At 47.4% G+C, this 19,202-nt stretch overlaps 1 protein-coding gene across 7 annotated transcripts in view; it reads right to left on the reverse strand.

The window, feature by feature from the left end:
* Nucleotides 1-15,043, reverse strand: part of ARHGAP39 (Rho GTPase activating protein 39) — a 125,011-nt gene extending 109,968 nt beyond the window's left edge. For 3 of the 7 annotated variants that reach the window (XM_070631309.1, XM_070631305.1, XM_070631311.1), the window contains exon 1: nt 14,903-15,043. The gene's annotated coding sequence lies outside the window, so the exon portion shown is untranslated. The other 4 variants (XM_070631310.1, XM_070631306.1, XM_070631308.1 and 1 more) reach the window with 4 other exon arrangements.
* Nucleotides 15,044-19,202: the final 4,159 nt, after the last annotated feature.

A 19,202-nucleotide genomic window follows, 5' to 3' on the forward strand; every position in this document is an offset into this window, starting at 1 on the left:
GCCACAGATGATAGCTCAGCAACAGTCCTCCTCAAGCAAAAAGAGGAAGATTGGCAACAGATGTTAGCTCAGGGCCAATCTTTCTCACCAAAACAGAAAGAAAAAAAGAACAAATAACTTTATGTATGGCAGTAGTTGGCATGCCTGATGGATCTCATTAATTCTCCCAGTGTTTATTTTTTCTTTTATGCATTCATTAATTCATTCCAAAAATATTTATTTTACACCTATATGTCAGTATTGTCCTAGGCTCTGGGCAGACGGTGATGAATAACACTGACATAGCCCCTGCCCTACACTCCACAGGACACAGAGAGATAGGGAACAAGTGGAAGTGAGCGTATAAGTACAAATTCTAGTGAGTGCCACAAAAGAATGAAGTTCTCTGAGGAAGGACCTACATTAAATTGGTTGAGAAAAGGCCTCATCTCTAGACTGGAATCACTGAAGCCAAGACCTCAAATGGGAGAAAGCACGAGCCAGATGAGCTGGCAGGAGCCTCCAGCCAAGGAAGGCAAGCAGACGCACAGCCAGAGAGAGGACAAGGTGGCTGAGTGCCCTGGGGATGGAAGGCTGCAGAGTGACTGCAGAGTTGCAGGCCTCAGAGAAAACACTGAGATTCTTAATTTTGTCCTAAGTACAAAAGCTACCAAAGAGTTTTAAGCAGGGGAGAAACATGATACAATTTAAATTACAAAACCACCACACCGTCTGAGGTGAGCACCACCGATCATTGCACAGTGAAGGTGAAGGAAGTAAGATCTGGACCCCAGCGCCCCTTCTACAGCAGACTCTTGATCTCACCCCAGAGGCAGTACCACGTGGGGCTGAAAGCTGGGCTCTGGCCTGTCAGCTCCAGGCCTGCCTGCTGTGTGGTCTCGGGCAAGCTGCTGAGGAGAACAGCGCATGCCACAACCCACTGCACTGGGACCAAGGGCCTGGCTGTGGGCCTCCTCTGGGGCCTACCTCCTCACCACCTCGGCCTGGGCTGCTCCTAGGCTGTTTTCCTATCTACCTCTGGCCCCGTCACAATCCCATCCCTGCCAGGCCTCCACCAGGCATTCCTCATCAATGCTAAGGTGGTGATTCTTCCCTTTCCCATCCGACTCCTGTTCTGAATAACACACATCTCCAGGGTACATTCACTCAGAAGGATAAAGAAGAAAATGAAATAGGTTAGTCTGCGCACCAAGCTTTAAAAAATAAGTTTTAACACGGTTGTGGATTCCAACAAAGACAACACCGCAAATTGTCTTATGTTTTCTTCCAGAAAAGTCTATGTACATATCAGCACACATAAAATCACATATTCTTCTTTTCAATTTAAAAAAGTAGGTCCTACTACATATACGGTGGATTGGTATATTTTCCTTCTTTCACTTCGTATGTTTTGGCCATCTGTGCATATGTCTGTCTATACACACATCTATGTGTGCACGCACATCTACATACACGTACACACGTAGACACAGACACAGCCAGCTCATTCCCTAAAGCACAGTGTCCCATTATGGGAAGTATAATGACTCTCGATGTTTGTGAAACATTGCAATTATACATGGTTCCAAATTGGAACATCAATCTCACTTCAGGCTCTGCATTCAACCAAGCTGCCTGTTTCCAGTTACAGCAGTGCTCAGAGTCACCTTCCCACTCACATATCCATGAGCTCAGGACTTGACAAGCCAGCCTGGAGCCCAGGTCCTGAAGCTCTTCTTGCACCTCTGAGGGACACTGCTGTCCCTGAACAAAGGCTTCAGGGAGCCCCCATTTCCAGACATCACAGTCCAGCCAGGCCATGGGGAACCCTCCCAGCTCTACCTTCAGAATGCACCCAGTCCAAACACGGGGGTCCTGCCACCATCATGCACTCCTGGACCACCAGAGCCCTCTTCACAGACACACACATGCTAATGCACACTTACAGGCACACACAGAGTCACACATACACATGCTCATACACAATCACATGCACACTCCATCTTCCAAGAGTAGGCAGAAAGTTTTCCAAACAGTCCATTGGATGAGGTTGCCCACTGCTCATGCCCCTGTAAGGCCCCAAATTCTTAGACTGAAACCCCACCCTGTCCCTGTCCTCTGAGACCCTGGCTCTCCAGGCCCCACAGTTCTGGCTCCTCCTCACATACCACGTTCCAGCCAGACTAGCACAAACGCAGGCTCCACCAATTAGTCTGTCCTCAGGTTCTTTATTTCTAAAAGGGGGAATAAGATCTTACTCCATGATGCCCTGGAATCCCCTGGACCCTGCTTAGTTGGCAAAGCAATACCATGGTTAACCCAGTACTTGCTCCCCGCATTCCATGTCCACATCTTGACCTCTGCAGCTAAGCACTCCCACAGGAAAACACTGTGACTGGCCTCCCCTTCCTGCCTGGCCATCTCAAGATCCTTGGTCACCCTTTCACACCTTCTTTGCTCCCCATACCTCCAGCATCTCCTCCCCCATCTTCATTCTCCATGGAGAGCCTGCTTCCTACTCTTCTAAGAAAAGCATCAGGAGAGCATTTCCACAGGCCCATGTGGACCAGCACATAGCTGGCCCTCCTGCCCTCCACTGCACAGTGATCCCACACTCTCCAGTAGGTCTCTCTTCTACATCATTCTTCTCTAAGGGGTTAGTCTCATCAGCATATAAACAGCTGTCACTTCTTGCATCTCAAAAAACATGTGAATAAACAATCTTTGATTGCCCCTTAGCAGCAAACATCCTTGAAAGGGGTGTCTGTACTCATCACCTCCAATTTCTTCTCTCCCATTTTCTCCTAAACTCACTCAAACATGCTTTTGGCTTTCCCCACCCACACACACAAACACCAGAATCTGCTCTTCCATATCACCAACCACCTTGACCCTGAGCCCAATGGCAGTTCCTCATCCTTGTTTCTCTGACCTCGAAGCCTAGGGAACTGAAAACCACTTCTCCCTCCCTGTGATCCACCAGGACCACCCCCTCCCCCATGATCCACCAGGACCACCCCCTCCTCCCCATGATCCACCAGGACCACCCCCTCCTCCCTATGATCCACCAGGACCACCCCCTCCTCCCCATGATCCACCAGGACCACCCCCTCCTCCCCATGATCCACCAGGACCACCCCCTCCTCCCTATGATCCACCAGGACCACCCCCTCCTCCCCATGATCCACCAGGACCACCCCCTCCTCCCCATGATCCACCAGGACCACCTCCCATTCCACATGATCCACAAGGATCACCCCCTCCTCGCCATTATGCACAGGTCACTCCTTCCTCCCCATTATCTAGCCCTCCCCCCGGCTCCACCTTCACCTACCCTGCTTCCAGGGCTCCCCAGGCTCAACACCTGCATGGCATCTCCAGGCCTATGATTCCCTCCCAGCAGCTCCTCTCTCCTGACTGTCAGCTCCCCTGATGTCAGACTCTCAAATGCAACACACCCAAACTGAACTCCTGAGCTGCCCGCTGCAATTCCACCAGGAAATCTTAATGGTTAACCTCAAAATACATCCAGAATCTCAGGGCTGACCCCATGGCCGAGTGGTTAAGTTCGCGCCCTCCATTGCAGGCAGCCCAGTGTTTCGTTGGTTTGGATCCTGGGCGCGGACATGGCACTGCTCATCAAACCATGCTGAGGCAGCGTCCCACATGCCACAACTAGAAGGACCCACAACGAAGAATATACAACTATGTACCGGGGGGCTTTGGGGAGAAAAAGGAAAAAAATAAAATCTTTAAAAAAAAAAATACCTTTCAAATTTTGAACATTTGTTCCAGTAGAAAAAACAAAAAATTTTTAAAAGACTCATTAGCAATGAAAAACCTGAAAATGAAATTAAGAAAACAATTTCATTTATAACAACATGAAAAAAGAATGAAGTATTCAGTAATAAATTTAACAAAATAAGTGCAAGACTTGTACAATAAAAACTACAAAACATAATTGAACGAAATTAAAGAAGACCTAGTGATAAGATATCCCATGTTCATGGAATATTCATCTTAACATTGGTAAGATGGCAAAATGCTCCAAACTGATCTATAGATTCAACAGATCCCTATCAAAATTCAGCTTGCTGTTACTGCAGAAATTGACAGACTAAAAAACGAATTCATATGGAAATTCAAGGAACCCAGAAAAGCCAAAATAATCTTGAAAAAGAAGAACACAGTGGAGGACTCACAGTTTCTAACTTGAAAACTTACTACAAAACTACAGTAATCACGATGGGGTGGTACTGGAATAAGTACAGACACAGAGACCAATGGAACAGAGTTGACAGTTGAGAAACAAACCCTCAAATTTACAGTCAAGTGATTTTCAACAAGGATGCCAAGATGATTCAATGTGGAAATAATGAATTGTCTTTTCAACAAATGGTCCTACGATAGCTGGATATCCACATGCAAAAGAATGAAGTTGGACCCCTACCTCATACCATATACAAAAATTAACTCAAACTGGATCAGAAACCCAAAAGTATAGATCAACAATATATAAAGCAAAGAATAAAGACGGAAACGTATGTGTAAGAGCCAAAACCATAGAACTCTTAGAAGACAACGTAGGAGTAAATATTCATCACCTTGGATTGGGTATTGGTTTCTTAGCTACAACACCAAAGCACAAACACCAAAAGAAAAAATAAATTGGAATTCATGGAAATTTAAAACTTTTGTGTTGAGAATAATACCATCAAGAAAGTGAAAAGACAATCCACAGAATCAGGGAGAACACATTTGCAAATCATGCATCTGACCAGGGACTTGTATCCAGAATATATAAAGAACACTTATAACACAGTAATAAAAAGATAAATAACCCAATTGAAACATGAGCAAAGGATCTGAATAGACACTTCTCCAAAGATGACATATAAATGGCCAAAAAGCACATGAAAAGATACCCAACATCATCAGCCATCAAGGAAACGCAAATCAAAACCACAATATACCACTTCACACTCACTAGGATGGCTGTAATAAAAAAGACAGACAATAACAAGTGTCAGAGAGGATGTGGAAGAATTGGAAACTTTATACACGAGAGGCAAGAATGTAAAATGGTGCAACTACTTTGGCATTTCCTCAAAAATAAACAAAGAGTTACCATAAGACCCAGCAACTCCACTCCTAGGTACATACCCCAAAGAAACGAAAACATATGTGCAAACAGTTGTTCATGAATACGTACACTTATTCACAAACACGTACAAATGGCAGCATTATTCGTAACAGCCAAAAAGTGAAAACTCAAACATCCATCAACAGATGAATGGATAAACAAAATGTGGCATAGTCGTGCAGTGGAATATTATTCAGCAATAAAAAGAGTGGAATTCTGATATGTGCCCATATAACAACACACTGACAAACAGGACAGCAGCACCTGAGACCAGGTTCCTGTGCCACTGGCTCATGACTCCCTCTCCCATCACCCTCCACATCCAACCCATCAAGCCCCATCGACCTGACACCTCTGCTGACCCATCAGCCTTTGCCCCATCTTCTCTCACCTGACCATGTTTCTATACTTTTCGTTTCCTCCAATTCACTCCTGACACAACAGCCAGGGCAAGGCTTCAAAAAGATGAGCCGTTTGAGTCAGCCCTTTGACAGCTCCCGTGGTCAGCAGGGTCTGGTTGGCGACCTGCCTTGCCCCATCTCCTACCCTGCCCTGGGATCCTGCCCCATGGGCCCTGCTGCCCCAGGACTGCCACGTCAGCTGATCTGCCTCCCCACTTTCCATCTGATCCTCAGGCCTCAGACTCAGTCTCACTCCCAGGGAGGGCTTTCCCTGACCTATCATCTAAAAGAGGTACCCTAGGTTTGCTCTCACAGCCCCATCCCCATCACTCAGCAGACACACCACAGTTGTCAACTGTGTGTCTGCTCCCAGCACTGGACTCTGAGCTTCAGGAGGCAGGGGTCTCACTTCGCATTAGCAGACCCTAGCACTGGAGACACTGATCATTCAGCTGCCTCATGCTCAGGAGAAAGTATGCAGAGACACCAAGAAGCAGGGCAGCCAAGCTTCCCTGAATAATCATTGGGGCCCTCCACATACCAAGCACATGCCAACTCCAGTGTGCAAATTCCTAACGTCAGTACTCTTTAAGGACTACACAGTTAATGTGAAATGACACCTGTGTTATGTGTCTTGTCCTCCATGAGGGCCACCACACTGGGCTCAGAGGGGCAACTGATGGAGCCCCTGTCCCACAGCTAGCTATGCAGAGTCGCCAACAGGCAGCAGTCTAGGCTCTTGCAAATAATTTATCTTCATCATTTAAAATACATTAGAATGGATCGAGGGTGTATAACACCTTCATGTAAGTTCTGATGTGTTCCGGAAAGGAAGTGAATGAGTAAAGCCTGCACTAAAAGAGACTCTTGTAAAACCCTTTCCTGGGCTTACCAGCAGCCTGTCCACAGCAGGTGGGACTTGAGATGAAGGGTGCTACCCTGTCAGAGGCAGTCCAAGCTCTCAGCTTTGCAAACATGCATTCTCACCCTCTTGTTGACCTCCTGCTCTGCCCATCCCTGCCTCACTGGACGCCCTAGCCACAAAGTGCTGCTGAAGGCTCCCCACACACCTGCTGTTTCCTGCCCCATGCTACCACTTCCACCTGCGGTGCACTGTTTCTTTGCTTGGTTAACACCCTTGAAGACTTGGTCACAGATACCCCTCCTTTCTAGATGAGACACTTCCTCCTCCAGAAAGCCTACCTAAACTCCACATCCCCCAGGCTAGGCTAGCAGCTGCTCTAGGCATCTCCCCAAGACCCCACACACACCTCCACAGCTGCTGTCCATGTGAGGTTATCACAATCCACTCCCGTGTGTCCCTCACCAGGGGCCTGGTCTGTCCCATCTCAGGGCACCTCACTGGCACGTGGCTGGCACATAGCAGGCGACAGGAGAAACAGTAGCGGGATGAATGTGGACAGGCCCGCCAAATACAGAACCAGACATGAAGTCCTGCCAAACCAACAGAGAAGGGCTCTACTCCTGAGCGATGCCAGTCCTGGGCCCCACGGCCTCAGGAAGGAAGGCTGGCATTGTTCCTAGACAGCTATCTGTAGCTTCCACACATCCCTGAAAATGGGGGGTCTCTGGGACCCACAGCATTACTACTCCCTCCCAGCTTCTAGGAACCAGAGGCCACTTCTTGGGCTTCTCAGAGTCAGAAGAAGTAGGAATCCTAAGAGCATGGCTGAATTCTAAATACAAAATAAAGGGCCAACACCATCGCAATTAAATAGAAAATATCTAGAGTCTAGAAGCTGCTTCACCTTTATTAGTGACACACATAATCTGACGCACAAATAATGAGACTGCAGGCTGGGGAAATTCATACTGCATACGCTTCACCACAATCCTAACTGCTAGGAAGAACAAGCTGGCCACCACAGAAATCCCAGAAAATGGCTGAAAGGACTATAACAGAAAACCACCCACAGAGTCCTAAGGGACAATATTCCTGTAAAGCTCAACCATGGAGGAAGCAACAGCCACTCTGTCAGTGCTGGGGCCTCTAGGAGCTTCAAGAAAGGACCAAGAAGAGAAGCATAACAGACAAAAGAGTGCAGCCAAAAGGGAAAACAGGCTCAAATACCGGGGGCCAAATGAGGGACTCTCATGCCTGAACACCAGCACCCTCGCTGCCAGCAAGGGCTTCAAGCTGGGGTGACAGTTCTGTTTGTGCCTCAATTCTGTTCATACTGCAGCTGACTACACTGAGGGTTGTCTAGTCTTGGACCAGTCTGCAAGAGGACAGAAAACATGACCATTGACTCCTTGGCCTCTTGCTGTTGAAACTCATTTTTAAAAACCACATATACATATAACACTCAGTAACATACAGAATCCTCTGAAACTCAGTCACGCCTCAGCCTCACAACACCCTGGAAAACAAACAGCACAGATTACCGTCTCATCCACAGATGAGAGCCGAGGCTCAGATATTAAGCGATTTATCTGTGATCAATCACACAAGTCAGGGATTGAGTCAAAGTTTAACTCAAGTCTTCTGCACAAAGACCAGTTTACATCAGCTACACCGAGCATCTCAGAAACTGATCAGGGATGCATCACCTCGCTCCCTGCTGCTCCTGGACTTCTCACCACAACCCAGGACAGCATCAACACCAAGGCCCTCTGTGGGCCCCCACCTTGGAATGCTCCCTTCTGAAAAATCCTAGTCACTCTGGTTTTTAACAGCTTCATTGAGATATAATTCACAGACCATACAATTCACCCATTTAAACTGTACAAATTTAGCATATTTTTAGTATGTTCGCAGACATGCACAGCCTTTACAGTCAATTTTAGGATATTTTTATTACTCAAAAAGAAACCCATACCCCTTAGCTGTCATACCCCAGCCCCTGGCAACCACTAATCTACTGTCGATATGGATTTGCCTATTCTGGACATTTCATATAAACGAAACCATACAATATATGGACTTTTGTGTCGGGCTTCTTTCACTCAGCATAATGTCTCAAGGTGCACCCACATCATTACATGAATCAGTACTTCATTTCTTTTTATTGCCTGATAATATTCCATTTTACGAATACATAACATTTTGTTTATCCATTCACCTGCTGAAGGACACTTGGGTTGTTTCCACTTTCTGGCTCTTGTGAATAATTGCTGCTGTGAACATTCATGCACAAGTTTTTGTGTGGATATGTTTTCCTAGTCACTCTTACCTATAAGAACACATGAAAAGTAAGCCAATTTCCAATTGAGAAACTCATTTAATCTGACCACGCTACATTATTTAAAATATAAATGCGTGCTGGCCTGGTGGCATAGAGGTTAAGTTCGCACACTTCACTTCAGATCTTAGGTGCAGATATGGCACCATTTGGCAAGCCATGCTGTGGTAGGCGTCCCACATATAAAGTAGAGGGAGATGGGCACGGATATTAGCTCAGGGCCAGTCCTCCTCAGCAAAAAGAGGAGGATTATTTAAAAAAAAAAAAAAAAAAAAGGGGGGAGGATTGGCAGATGTTAGCTCAGGACTAATCTTCCTCAAAAAAAAAAAAAAAAAAAGCCATGCCATGGCAGGTGTCCCACATATAAAACAGAGGAAGATGGGCACAGATGTTAGCTCAGGGCCATTCTTTGGCAGATATTAGCTCAAGGCTAATCTTCCTCATAAAAAAAAAATACATAGATAGATAGATAGGGGCTAGCCAGTGGCGTAATGGTTAAGTTTGCGCACTCTGCTTCAGTGGCCTGGGGTTTGCAGGTTTGGATCCCGGGTGCAGACCAAGCACCACTTGTCGAGCCACACTGTGGCAGCATCCCACATAAAATAGAGGAAGACTGGCATAAATGTTAGCTCAGCAACAATCTCCCTCAAGCAAAAAGAGGAAGATTGGCAACAGATGTTAGCCTAGGGCCAATCTTCCTCACACACAAAAAAATACAGATAGATAGATAATTAGGAGAAATAAATGACCAAAGGAAGTACAGAGTTAAAGACTTTAAGAAACAAAAGCAAAACCTGATCTAACAGAATAAATAGTGATGAAAGAAACAGGTGCTGTTTCTAGGGATGGGTCCTACAAGCAGTCTGCACATTTGCAAAATGCTGTACCTGCAGCCTTATTTGTAACTGCACAAAATATGATATTCACCAGTAGCAGCTGGTTAGATAAATTATAGCACCTCTATATGGCCAAAAATGATGCAGTCATGAAAAGGAATGAATTGGAAAATGTACTGATATGGAATGACTTCCCAAACATATTTAGTTAAAAAAGGCAAGGTTCAGAAACTTTCACAGAAAGGGATAGGAAAAAAGAATATATACTCACACCTTTGCCTGCATAGTTACAAAGCATCTCTAGAAGGAGATACAGCAGGTGCCTCCAGGGGACCAGGCTCCTACCAGCAGAAAGAAGGAGGCGACACTGTGCACCCTGTACTTTCAAACAGGAATATATTATCTGTTCAAAAAAATTTTTAAAGCTTTTCAGGAAGCAAAAATAAAGAGAATCTATGAGAAGGAAAAAAATGTATATTTAGGAAAGCCAGAGATGAGCGGCCCTGAGCAGCTGGAAGCAGCCACATGGGGAAATGAAGCAAGGAATTGCTCTGCCAGTGTGTCAATCCTTCTCTGGGGCAGCTCCTGATCAAATCCACCCACCTTTATTCTGATGTTGATACGCAAAGAAAACGCTGCCATGAGATATTAAGAACACAAATGTGTCTGTTGCCCTCAGACCTCTCAGCCAGAGAGGAGACAACTCATCGTTGTGCAGTGACCAATGGAGCAGCTCAGAATGCCATGGGGCACAGAAAGAGAACTTGCTGGGCTAAGGGAGAGATCAGGACAGGGTCCTGCTGGGCAGCCCCCAGTGAGGGTCAAAGGAGCTGAATGGGCCACCTGAGCTTTGTCTGTTTTGATGAGAAGAGGCAACACGGCGGGGGTCGGGGTAGGAGGCCTGGTAGCACTTGGCTGGTGTCACTAGAGAGCACAGGGAGCCAGGGAGGAATGCAGGGCAGGGGAGCAACCAGCAGGACACACTCTAGGCCTGCTCCTTAGCCTGGTATACTGGCCGTGAGGCCATCCTGTGCGCCACAGGATGTTGAACAGCATCCCTGGCCTCCAAATTTTCAATGCCAATAGCACCCCCTCCGAGTTGGGACAACCAAAAATGTCTCCAGAAAAATCACCCCTGGGTGAGAACCACTGCCCTGCACACATCACCTGAGCAGCTATGTGTAAGACAGAAGGGAGGAAGCCCATCCAGGAGGCGTGGCCATAATGCAGAAGGGATACGGCACAGGCCCTGCTTGACCAGTGGCCCTGGTGACAGAGGAAAGATGGATTTGGCCACTACTTAGGAGGTATAATGAGCAGAACCTGGAGCAACAGGATGTGGTAGTAGAGGGTGAACCCAGGACGCCAACCTTCCAAGTAGCAACTGAGCAAATGATGGTCCCAAAGTTAAATGTTCTTAAACCATTTTATCAGGACTTCCCCTGTTCACAGCCCTGAAGTGGCTTCCTATTAGCCACAGAACTAAAATCTAAAGGCTTTAACCTGAATTCAAAGACCTTCACAATATAATCCTTATTTCCTCTTATTCCTTACACAATCTTCTAATCCCACAAACCACACATAATCCACCTTCTTGCCTTTGTTCCCAAAACCCCAAACACTTTCTGTGTGTGGTGCTGCAATGCCCTCACTCTTTTCCCCCACTCACCTCCTGCTAAGTAGGTTTCAGCTCAAAGACCACCAAATCCTTGAAGCTTTCTGTCACACTGTAGTCCCCTGCAATCATTTCCCTTCTGAATTTCAAGAGCAAACTTTTTCTGTAAATGGGTCAGAGAGTAAATAGTTTAGGCCTTGTAGGCCATATAGTCTCTGTTGCAATTAGTCAATTCTGCCAAAGCAGCCACAGATCATACAAAAGTGAACAAGGGTGGCTGTGTTTCAATAAAACTTTATTTACAAAAACACGCAGGGGACCTGGTCTAGAGCACTGTTCAGCCCTTAATCTTAGAAGGGTTCACAGCCTTAGCAGACTTTCTCCTTTTCAAGCTCCATGAAAGAACAGTGTGCCACATGCCTGTAGTACTACAATCTATGCACAACTAATTGAGCACAGATTAGATGTTCAATCTAAAAAGTAGTGAATTAATGATACTCGGGAAACATTTATATAGAATACTGAAAAAATATTCCTAATGCTGAATATTATGTTTTCCCACAAAATTCCAGACTTCAAAGAAAAGCAGGGAAAAGCCACACCAAATGTTAAACCAAGAAAAATTCCACCCAATGGAGCATAATAGTGGCCAATAAGTTCTTTTCACAACACACATACTGTGTCAAAGACCAATATGAGTTTATGAGTTTACTGACAAGCTTATGAATGGGGTGTGTGTGTGTGCAACTTCATGTTATCAGAACTCTCGGACATATGATGATAAAATTCATTTATATCACCATCCCAGCAAAATGCTGGTCCCAGGAAGTCTGAGACCTGAGCACAGCAGAAGCAGGAGTGAGCCAGGACTGCAGACCCAAGCGAGGAGGTCTATCTCACAGGGTGGAACAGCACACTGTTCCACTGTGGCCAGAGGTTGGGAGTCAGGGTCAGACACGACCTCCGGGAGCAGGGCAGAGCTTCTAAATAATGTCAGGGGCAAGTCCCAGAGGCAAACAGAAGGCACAGTGAGGCAGGTACAGGAGGCAGCAGAGACAACCAATAACTGACTTTACCTGGGAGAGTGAGCAAGGTAACAGAAGGGACCTGGAGGCAGGCAGACAACCAAGTTCAGCTCTACCAGAAGATGACTGCCAGGCCCAGGGCTGCACACATGGCTGCGCACGGAGGCTGTGCCTCTGAGACAGGACACCCACAAAGGCCAATGGCAAATGACCAAATGACCATGGGTCAGGGAACAGGCACAGCAAAGGGGTTTTGCTAGTAAAACTAGCTATCTTAACATGAGAACCCTATGTGGACACTGTTTTCAAAAGCACCAAAGAACCCAGGAGAAGCCTAACAAGACACTGTATTTGCTGTTATGAAATTGTCCAAGGACAGCCCATCCCAGCACACACGCAGGAGAGAATCCCCGGATGGACATTTTTAAATCTATCTTTAGATATTTTGAAGTTTGCTCACAGAAGCTGTTTTGTTACCATTTGTTCTGAACATTAAACGCTCTCACCTTAAATCCCACAAATGCCAAAAGACTCTACTTAAAGTGCAAGTGGAAGGGTTTCCTCCTAGTCTCAGCGCCACGCAGGCCAGGAGACACGATGTAGTTACCTAGGGTAAGTCTATGTCTGAGAGAGTCATCTCCTTGGGAAACATGGGGAATTTTTCCACTTTGTTCTGAAGCAAGTTAAGTCTTATTTCTTCGAAGAGCTTAGCAAGATAGAATGTTACAGCACTGGTAATTCCAAGTTCTCACTTTCTGTAGCTCATGTCTTCACTGTCACTTTAAGTTTGTTAATAAATTATCCTTTCTATTACAAGGATAACACTGTGAAGAGAAACATAACGATTCAAACAGAGAATTACCCAAGAGCTGCTCTAAATCTCATTTCTGTCAACAACAATCCTACCTACCCAAGGGCAATAAGTACTACAGTGTTCTAGAGTGGCTCATTAGCAGCTTTCTTTTTCCAAAAATATTTTTTAAAACTGTTCTATATAATAATTTATCTAAATCCATTAAATTTGTTCCTCATTTACCTTTATAAAGACTTATTTCTCAAAATATGATTCCAGTTTGCTTGTGTAAGAAAAGGGAGCCACAGACTTCAAGTTAATGTAAACTAAGACTGTGATGCTAGGGGACAAATGAAAAACCAATGACCAGCAAATGCACTCTGCAAACCAGATCTTGGCAGTGATGACAACTACTAACTTTTGTGAATATTTACAATGTACCAGGCACAAAGTGTTTTACAGTCTTAATTCACTGAGTCCTCACAACCACCCTAGGAAGCCAATATTATTAGTGTTCCCATTTTACAGATGAGGAACCGAAGGCACACAACACAAAGCCAGTAAACAGAAGAGTCACAACTCAAAGGCACGCAGTCTGGCTCCAGAACCCGCCCTCTCCTCCACTATGTTTTCCAGCCTCTTGGCAAGATAGCTGACTAGACAAAGTGCAGGCAGAGAGACCGCCTGGCCTCTGTTCAGTCTCCGAGCAAGCGTTTGAGGATCATCAAGGAGGTACCTAGGACGCTTTATGGAATGAGTATCCTTGCTTTACAGTCACACCTCCTATCAAATCTCCTTCCCCTCCCCCAATGAGGAGAAAACACACCTTGCTCATTGTGAAAGGGGAGCCGCTCACCGGGAACCACCTGCTGTTTACAGAGGCACCCAGGACGCACAGGGTTCAATTCCCCTCACTGGCTTCAAAGACAAATCTCCTATTGTCTGCACCAGGGGAGGAACACCAAGCCTTGCAACCGTAGGTTTCTGTAGAGGTCACTGGAGGTTTGGTTAAACCCTACAACACCGAAGCGGGGGTGGGGGTGGGGGGCGCCGCATTTTTGCTGCTGACGGCTGCGCAGCGCCCACAGCAGCTGCTGGTGGGAGCAGCATGTAACACACTCACAGCTGCCGCGGCCTCGCAGCCGGCTGCATGTTTTAAAATAAAAGACGTCCTGACCCCCAAGATGCACAGCCTGCCTCGCTCGCAGTCCTCGGCACGGAACACTCTGCCTCCACCCGCTCCACTCCAGCAAGCGGGAAGCAACTGAGGGAATTCCAGCTCCGGGAGGGAAGGGGCCGACCGCCCTAGCCCACCTTGCTGCAGAGGCCAGGTCCGCGGGGCCCGGCCACCACGGCCCGCACCCGGAGACCCGCGTCCCGACTCCCCGCACCTCGGACAAAGCCCGGCCCGGCCCGGCCCCGCATCGCCCGCAACGGGCCGCCGGCTCCCACCCCGCCCCGACTGCGCCGGGGAACCGCGCCGACGCCCCGCACTCAGGCCCTGCACTCCACTCACGCCCACCCTCGCGCCGGGCACACCCACCCTCAGGCCGGGCACGCTCACACTCACGCCCACCCTCGGACGGGGCACACTCACACTCACGCCCACCCTTGGGCTGGGCGCTCTCACACTGACGCCCACTCCCGGGCCGGGCCCCCACACCCACCTCACACCCTGCCCCCGCGCGGCCTTGGCCCCTTGCGCCCGGCGGCCCCGCCCAGCCCGGCCCCGCACCCACATCCCCTCCCCTACCCGGACCGCCGCGGTCCCGCCAGTCCCCTCGGTCGCCGAGGGCCGGGATCCTCGCGAGCCCGGGCTGGGGGCCTCCGCGAGGCCGGGCGGGGACCGCAGCGCCGGCCTCTCCGCCATCTTCCCGGCCCGCGCCGCCCACCGCCCGCGCTCTCACCGGCCGGCTGCGCGCGGGCCGCGCCGCCACAGCCCTTCATCCCGGCCCGCGCGCCGCGCCTGAGCTGCCCGCGGCTCTCCCGCTGCCGCCGCCCGCTTGGTCCGCGTCCTCCGCCGCCGCCGCCGCCGCCGCCGCCACCGGCCCAGCGCGCCGCGGCCGCGCGTCCTCCCGTCACCAGCGCAACCCCCCGCCTCCGGCCCCGCCCCCGCCCCCGCGCCGCCCTGCGCTCGCCGCCAGGAGGCGCCGCTGTCAGCCCCGTGCGCGTGCGCAGGCGCGCGCGGCATGCCGGGAGCCGGAGTCCCACCGGGGGGCGTGCGGCACGCCGGGAGCGTGGAGCGCGGTCGGTCTGGCTCCGCCCACAGGCCGGCGTGGAGGGTCCGCGCGGTCTCCGCGAACGCCGGGCCGGCGAAGGGGGGGCGCGTCCTTCCTAGGTCTTTCGGGCTGGGGGTGGGGCACCCCGGGCGGGGAGCCGCCTGCCCAGGTCACCCCGGTCTTGAGGCTGGTCGAGGGGGCTCCCCCGCCCCAGGTGAACCCCGCAGCCCTCCTTGGACCGCGTGGTTCGCACCTGGCCCTTTCCTATTTGCTCTCTCCTGAGATTCTTCCATCTCTGGTGCGTGCAGTTAACATTTCATACGTTTCCCGTGTGGATCTGGTGTAATTTTACCTCCTCAAACCGTATTGGACTTCTTCAATCTGAGATTTCACTTTTCCTCAACTCTGGAAAGCTCTCAGCCATTTTCTCTTAAAATATTGGCTCTCCCCCATTCTCGTAGTCTCTCCCTCTGTAATTTGTTTAAGTTGGACGGTCTGTAGGCTCCGCATCTCTATTTTCTATGTTTTTGCTTGTCATATTAACTCTTGGTAGTTGCTCAGCTTCATCTTTCCTAGTGCTCTTTTCAGCATTGTCAACCTAAAAACCAAATTCACCTGTTACTTTATCCTCAAACTGAGTTCATTTGAGACTAGCCAAAAGAATTACAACTCAAGACGTGCAGCTATGTCAAACTGTAGGTAAATCCAAAACAAACGAGGGGAGCTGCTTTTATAGAGAAAAAGGGGAGAGGGCGGGGCTGTTCTTAAGGAAAGTGCTTTGGGGAGAGGAACAGTGCGGGGAGCCAAGTGCCTTCTCATTGGCTGAGCTGTGGGCATCTCTCATTGGCTGAGCTGCATCGTTTCTCATTGGCTGAGCTGCAGACATTTCTCATTGGCTGAGCTGCAGGCATTCCTCATTGGCTGAGCTGTGGGCATTTCTCATTGGCTGAGCTACAGTGTTTCTCGTTGGCTGAACTGTTGCTAGGTGGGGAGAGAAATCTTCCTTAAGCAGTAAAATAGTTTTACTTGCTGGTGGAGGTGCAGGTGTCCATCTCTTCCTGTTTGATGGGGGTGAGAGCTCCCCCTGGAGGCCTTCCCAACTCCAATATAGTTAAGGTTCCTTTTATTAATTTCTGCAGCATTTTCTAATTTGTGTTTAGCCTGTTCTTTAAGCTTTTTAAACTTCTTGTTACCTATATTCATTTCTGGAAGTTGTGTTTGATTTCCATTTCTAGCAAAAATGGACTTCCTAGCCCATACCACGCAGTCCGTGGCCTCACCCCGGATCCCATCATCACAAGAAACTGCAAAGGGCTGAAAGCTCATTTCAAAGTCCTCAAGTGAGTTCCGCTTCCTGTCCTGACGCTCACACCGTCAGTACGCCACTACTGTAATGCTTTCACCACCTGGAGCTCTCTAATCAGGACTGTCTCACCACTCTTGCACTTCCCTTTTGGCCCTTCCTCACACTTCACTCCCATACACATGGACAAGAGGTCTCTGCTGTCTTGTCTCTAGCTCCCTCTCCATTACACGCACCTGAGAAAATCCAAACTGGGAGAACCCACCCATTCTCCTTCATCATGACTGCTCCAGAAACATCACACAACCAGGATGGTTGGCTTCACTTCACACTTTAACTGGTCACTTCACGCTCCTTGGCAATCTTGTGATTTTCTCCAGGAGGGTGAGGCTCCCACTCTCCAAAGTGGCCATCAGAATTTCTCAGGCCTCTCTAGTTGAGCCTACAGGTAAAAACAAAATTCTTATCACCAAACCCAAAGGCTCACCCACATCCATCCCCTGCCCTTCACCTTGCCTCTTGAAAATGTGCAGGCAATGTTTCCCTGATCCTGTCTAAGACAATCCCTCTGGTGAACTGGAACCCACTCCCTTTGCATTCTCAAAGATGTTGCTCTGTTATCTCCTCTCCTGCAACATCTGTTCGTCTTTCTCTAATTATTCCCATGAGCATACAAACACACTCTGATATTTCTAATTATAAAAACAAAAGGCGTCCTTTAGCTCCACATCCCCCTCCCAGGTCCCAATCCACCTCTCGGATCCCCTGCTGTCTATGCTTCTCAAAAGATTTGCCTGCACCTCACCGACATATTGTTTTTATCTCAATCTCTCCTCATCCTCCAATTCCATGGAAAATGTTTGTGTTTAGGTCACATTGCTGACTCCAGTGTACTTTTTTCTGTCGTCATTTGGTTGCCCTGTCAGGAACATCCAACATCTTGAGCCTGAGTTCCCTTTGTTGATGGGAGCACAGAATGTGCAATTCCGGTGCTCAGAGGACATGACTTTGTGTGTCATCTGCATGTAACACAACAGGATGTTGGTGTTTTGGCTGAGGACAACAGGTGTTACATGTCCACACATTCTGGAAATGTGCCAAACACATATATTCAGGGCTTCAAGGAGGCAGCCAAAGACTTCTGTGATCTTTTGCCCTTCACCACTCTAGGAAAGTGTAGGCTAGGTAAATGAGAGGGTGGATGAGGGTTTCCATGGAAAAAGATATAGACCTACTGGTGGAATGTTTTTCCATTTCCATTTTCCTTCCTCACCCCCTGCCAGACATGGGTGAGCGCATTTATATAACAGAAAAAAATTAAAGTATGGAAAAAGACATATTTGGAGGAAATGATCCAAAACAAAGCCAAGATAGAAATTTTAATATCAGACAAAATAGAATTCAAGTGCAAAACATTACCAATGGTAAAAAGAAAATTACATTCTGTTACACAAAAGACTACAAATAATTAACAATACATACTAATATATGCATTAACATATATATAAAAAACAGATCTATGGGAAGATAGACAAAGCAACAATTGTAGACAGAGAATTTAACCTATCTCTTTGATAAATCAGACAGAAAAATACCAAGATACAGAATACTTGAATAACATGGTTAACAAACTAATAGTTATAGAAATAGCTTTATATCTAAAAAGCAGAAAATAAATATATGGAACATTCACAAAACTTGACCATGGTACTATGGAAGATGGTATAAGTTCCAGGGAATCAACAACATTCAGACAAATGATCGCCAGTCAAAACGGAAAAAATTTTGAAATTAATTATGAAGGGATAGCTAAAACACATCCTATATGTCTTGAAACAAACCCCCTGCTATAAAACACTAAACAGCTAAAAGAAGTTAAAGAAGCATGAGTTCACCAAGGCAGTGAGTGTAGCTAGAAAAGAAACAAGGTCCAAGGACTGAGCTTTGGGGCCATTTAACATTGAGGAATCATGAGGATGAGGAGGAACTGGGAAAGATTAAGAGGGAGCAGGTAGAGAAGTAGATGGAAAGGCAGGTGAATGAATATCCTGGAAGACCAAGTGGAGAAGTTAAAGAAGAAGTAATAAAGAAAAATATTTAAATAGGACTGAAAAACAATTAAAAACACCAAGATTTCTAGGACAGAGTTAAAGAAATAGAGGAAATTTTAAATAGATTTTTCAGGAAATAGGAATGACTGAAAAAAGTTGTGCTAAGTGTTCAACTCCAGAAATTGGGGGGGAAAACAAAACGAAAAACAAAAAACAAGGCAATCCCAAATAAGTAAGAAGGAAGGAAATAATAAAACTAGGGGCAGAAATCAGTAAAATCAACAAGAAAATATAGAATATCAGCAAACCAAAAGCCAATTGTTTGAAAAGATTAAGAATAGATTAATGAGAGCATCATCGTATTGAATCCAGTGGTTAATCCTCAGTTCTCATGGCCTCACTTTATGGCAGCTGTCACAAGTATCTGTCACCACTGATGATCTCTCCTACCTGAAACACCTTCTCCACTTGGTCTTCCAGGATATTCATTCACCTGCCTTTCCATCTACTTCTCTACCTGCTCCCTCTTAATCTTTCCCAGTTCCTCCTCATCCTCATGATTCCTCAATGTTAAATGGCCCCAAAGCTCAGTCCTTGGACCTTGTTTCTTTTCTAGCTACACTCACTGCCTTGG

The sequence above is a fragment of the Equus przewalskii genome, chromosome 8 (assembly GCF_037783145.1).
Source record: "Equus przewalskii isolate Varuska chromosome 8, EquPr2, whole genome shotgun sequence".
In the NCBI taxonomy this organism is placed as follows: domain Eukaryota; kingdom Metazoa; phylum Chordata; class Mammalia; order Perissodactyla; family Equidae; genus Equus; species Equus przewalskii.